Source organism: Glossina fuscipes, unplaced genomic scaffold (assembly GCF_014805625.2).
Source record: "Glossina fuscipes isolate IAEA_lab_2018 unplaced genomic scaffold, Yale_Gfus_2 0, whole genome shotgun sequence".
In the NCBI taxonomy this organism is placed as follows: Eukaryota; Metazoa; Arthropoda; class Insecta; order Diptera; family Glossinidae; genus Glossina; species Glossina fuscipes.
In genome coordinates this window covers 33,965,292-33,971,005 of record NW_023998414.1, presented here as the reverse complement: position 1 = coordinate 33,971,005, position 5,714 = coordinate 33,965,292, and positions in this window count along the sequence as shown.

Genomic DNA, 5,714 nt, shown 5'->3' with positions numbered 1-5,714 from the left:
GAAAAATAACACACGAAACTGAAAAAGGCCGCACTCTGTTTCTTTGCTGCTAACAAGAACAACAACAACAACAACTCATCCGTAATATCTTACCATCTTCACAATTACAACAACAAAAAGAAAAAAAAAAGAATTCTCGCTTTCCCATCACAACGGCAACAATAACAACAGCTAACATTCTTGTGTGCGTTGCATTATATTTTAAGTAATTATTCAAAAAAAAAAAAAAAATAAAAATAACCAAAAGAGAACAGAAAAAAAAAAAAATTCCTAACAGCTTCTCAAAAATCATAAGACGGTCACCTTTAATAAAGCTTTATTTTTATATCTTCCTCCTATACACACTAGTTGTTAGCAGAAACAGCAGCAGCAGCAGCAGTAACATCCTGTTCTCCGTCTTCTCTTAAACTTAATATGAATACAAAGTATAAATATAAACAACAAAACACGAAATATAAATATAATGATGTAGTTTATAGAATTTGTAATTTTGTCTGTCGTGCGCATATGTAATGAGAAACAAAAAAAAAAAAGAAAAAAAAAATCTATTTCTTATGAATATAAATGCGAATTATTATTATTATCATTATTGCTTGTATTTTTTTCATAACCATATTGTTTCTTTTATTTAAAGTTTGCCCTAATTTCATCATAATTTCATTATTCATTCATTTTTCAAATTTTTCTTATATTCCTCTTGTTCTTGCGCTCCTTTAAGTTCGTTTGAATGAACATTATTTTGCCGCTTAAATTAAACGAATCGATCTTGAAAAGATGTGAGAAAAGTATCTTTACATTTATTTATTAATATTATCGAACGCCTAAAAACCCAGGTCCACCATTTCCAACGTCCATCGTAACTTTATTTTAAAAATTGAACTAACTAAAATGAAATCCTAACTATTATTAATCAGTTGTATACGTGTTGCAAGTAAATCCTTGATACCTATACTCACCACCTCAAACGCGAATATATCAAAATATTTTAAATTGTAAATGACGTATGTCTCAATGAGTCGATTAAAACGTCCTCTTCTCACATTGGCCCCCTTTTTCTAATTTTTTTATTTAATGGGGCAGCCTTTGTTGCAGATATTTTTACTATAAATCATTTCACTATTGATAGGATTGACTGATTATTCAATTTTCGAACTACTAAGCTAAGTTCTTAAATAAATGTACTCTTTACTTCAAGGTCTTCATATAATGCATTTGCAATGGATTATATAAGTTATATGGTTATGCGGTTTACTATGAGCGCAATCTCTCGCAGCGATAATGCCAATCCCCTCCTCCACCTGGGGCGAAATCATCGCATATGATGCGATTAATTAAAAAAATTGTATTTTAAATTTATTTATAAAAATTTTCTTGTATTTCGAATTATTTGAAGCATTTTCAAGCATTCATTTTAAATTCAATGAAAAAATGGAAAATCCATTGCATTTACATTATGATATAATAATCACTGCATTCATTTATATGAATTAATGAATGTGGATCCGTTTGTATATGTATATAGGCATATATTAGCGAAACATAGTTGAATTCTTCCATAATTAATAATTATGACATATTTAGGTTTTTTTTTTTTTTTTATGAAATTTTGTTAAATATTATTATTATACATACGTGAAATTAAAGGAGAAAAAAAAAATTTTTTTTTTTTCTGATTGATTATAACATTCTTTCAAAAAGAATTCTTGATCTTGAAAGTCTCACTTTTGAATTTTAACATGCAAAGTCAGCGAAATGTGATATAAGTATTCAAGTCTTTTGACTTTTCTGTTTCTGTTGACTGTTGAAGCGCGATACAAAATTGAAAGGTGTTCGGTGAAAATCACTTCTTAGTAGTAGTACTTGGGCTTGTATTAATATGCAAGCAATATGAATATCTAATTAAATTTCTCTAATCTATCAATATTGAATACAATTTTTTGCCCCTTTTTGAGAGAGATTTTATTATATAACTAAAAGTTTTATTAATTCAAAAATATATGAATGTTTACGCGAAATTACTTTTGATTTTTCTCTTCTCTTCTCTTCTCTTCCTTTCCTTTATTTTTATTTTTTTTTAATATTTTTTTCTTCTTTTTCTATATGTTAGAAAAAAAAATATTTAGAAATATACTTAGTAGTTTACGTCTATAATTAAAAATACATAATTAATCTTTCAAAAGCGTATGTAATGGTAATGTGTATTAAACAATAAATAACAAAACGAGAAACATACGCATAAAATGAAAAAAAATATATAAAATAATAATAATAATAATAATAATAAATATTTTTTTGCGGCAACTTTAAAAAAAAAAAAAAAAAAAAGCTCCAATTGCCATATTATATACAATACACACTAACAAGCACATCCCTTCACACATCATTATACCCACGAAACAAAATGTAGAGTTACGTATACCATAGATAGTTATATATAAGCGTCGTCGTATATATAGAAATAAATTAAATGAGATAAGCTAAGTTTATATATGTGTTTAGACATAAATAATTTTGTGTGAAGTTTGGTTTTATACACACACACACACACACACACACACACACATTCTATATACCTATTCATATATACAATTCAATCTTTTATCTTTCTCTCAATCTTCCTTCTTGTTTCCTCTCACCACCATCCTTTAGCCATTTCTGCCGGGCTTTTTCTAATTGTCTCCCTTTCTTTGATCCTACACTTAACACATACATACATATAATTCAAATACATTATACAAACATATGTAATAATTATAAATAAGAATATACGCATTATAAACTCACATTCACACAAACGTATATACACATAAATTCATGCGTAATACTTAAAAAAAAAAAAAAACAAACAAACAAAACAAAACAAAATTATAATTAAAAATATTATACTTATAAATTCATAATATTTTTTTTAAAATTTAATCATTATTTATGAATAATGATAAAAAAAAAACAAAAACAAAAACAAAAAAACAAAACGAAACAAGAAAATATTAAAATTGTGGTGTGGATGAAATTGTGTATTTGCAACTAAAGTGAAAAAAAAAACAAAACAAAATAAAACGAAATATTAATATAACTTAAATACAGACAAAAAAGAAAAAAAAAAGAAAGAAAAGAAAAAACGAAAATAGCAACAGCAACAACAACAACTTATGCGAGTTGACCGAAACTGATGTGTTCGTTGTATTTTATGATCATTTAAGAATGCCGCGCATTGATACGCGAGTAGACGTTAGTCATTAGCGAAATCGATACTCACCTGCATCCGTCTACAATGAATACAGATAAAATTTACTTACTTATTATTTTTATTCTTGTTCATCTACTATTTTTTTTTTTTTTTTTCTTCCGCTCTATAAACTTACATTATTAGCTTGGCACGAAGAAAATCGTTGGTCTTATGTGGATTTGCTTTTTCTTATTTAAATCTTTGTCCAAATTCCATTTGGATTGTCGCATTTTGAGATAGAAACTTTTCCAAAGAAAATGAGCGAAATTTCTCAACGTAATAAGAATCAATTGAAGATCAGTTAATAATCTGATATTTAATTGCAAGATATAGCGAACATTTATTAAAAATCTCAATCTTATATCGATCGTATTGTACATATCGTATACACCTAAAATCCCATTTTCATATGATTGCGTGAATTTGAAAGTATGTACAAAGATTTAACGAACCGTTGACTCACGGTTCGACCAAAAACTCAAAATTCTATATTTTCAAAATGTTCAATATTAACAACAACAAAAAAAAAAAAGAAGCAAGTTATATCCGGCAGAGGCCAGATCTCGCATACCCACCACTATGTTTTTCGTATTCTACTCTCCAAGTTCTCTTATTTGATACTCATATCGGTAATGTTATTAAGAACATATTATTCGCAGTGTCCTACCCATTTTTAGACAGATAATGTATCTTCACTTAAGGAGCCTACAAAATACTTTTAAACATTCGGTCCTATCATAAGTAAGCATAAATCCTTAAAAAAAGTGAAAGAAAAAAAGGCTTTAATCACTTGTAATTTTGTGTGGGCATGGCGGATAGTTTCCAGTTTTGCACGTAAGGAACAAAGTGCCTTCTAACTTTCATAATTTCTGAGTAACGAAAAAAAATCTAAAAATTTTTGTTAAAAAAAAAAACTGAGTTACGTTTAATTTACGCCCCAATGCGCTCTAGCGCTCCGACCGATTTGTCCCATTGTCAATACCAAGCTGTGTGCAAAAACTTTCAATGTTTTTACTAAATTTGAAGTCGATATCTTCTTGCGACCAGGAGAGCGCCAACAATACACAACACACAGACGAACAGATATGGATAAATCAACTCAGAATTTCGCGCTGATCAAGAATATACATACTTTATAGGGTAAAAAATATGATGAAGAAAAATCTAAAAACATTTTTTCTACAACGTGTTAGAGTCGTCGTAATTATCGTTCAACATTTAAGGTCACCTAGGCGTGACTACTTTAATTCCACTATTTGAATACTTTTTTCTTTTTTCCATGCAACGCAACACCCAGTAACTATTAATTTGTAAAAAGGCTTGTGGTGGATGCTTAACAGTTTGAGTGTTCAGACTCGACATTATCCCTAATTTTGTTTAACCTCTAAGTTGCTCTCAATTAATTGCAATCCATATTGAGAAAAAAATTAATTAATTAATTTAAACTATAACGATATACTGCATAATACTGTAAGGACTCTAGTATTAAAGCGCTATTCTTCTGCAGTATATATATATATATATAACTTTGCCCAACTTAAGTCTATAATGTGTGTTAAGGTGTGTTAAGCTCTTCAAAAAAATGTACTGAACTAGTTGTGCTATCTGGCTCACTCTATTAATATTTTGCCGACTGATCCTATCTAAAAAATTGCATTGTATTGGGCCTGCAATTCGAAACATATAAAAAAAGAAAACTATATTCGGTCATGACCAAAGAACTAAATTGTCATTTTTGATTATATTGGGGAGGAGCGGAGCGGTTGTCTCTTTCTATTTTCAGAATATAAGTGAAGACATTTATGTGATCTGAGGGAAAGCGAAGGTGTTTACCGTTTGTTTTTGCATAGACATGCGGGGGCTGTAGGCGTGTCCTTTGACCGATTTAGGTCATTTTCAAATAAACAAATCTAAACAGTCTACAGATGGGTAGGCGAATAGACGGACATGCTTGGTTGCATTCGGAATTTGAAACTGGCCGAGAATTTATATATGGTTAATGCGATTCTTGAAGCTGTTAAAAAAAGATTACATTTTCATACACTCTAATATTGGCTGGGCGTGATCAATTTTTTCCATTTTTCCATTACAGGTACTACAAATTCGCCCAAAGAATACGAGTTTGAATTTTTGCATATTTATTTACCCATTTTTCTATTCCTTTTGAAAAACGTGAGTTCTCAGCCTACGCGGTACTGTACGCTTATCCTTTGATTCATTTAGTATATTGTCAGCAACAACTTGCCTGCAAGAATTTCCAATATTTCTGCCAAATTTGAAGTCGATAGATACAAAGCCAAGAGAATGTTTACAACGCATATTACAAAGACGGCCGGACGATCATGCTTAAATCAATTCGGGATTTGATGCTGATCAAGAATATATATATATATATATATATATATATATATATATATATATGTTGTGGCGTCTCTGAAGTTTTCTTCTGAAAAATTTAAAAAAAAGCCAAATCCAGCCCCGTCTT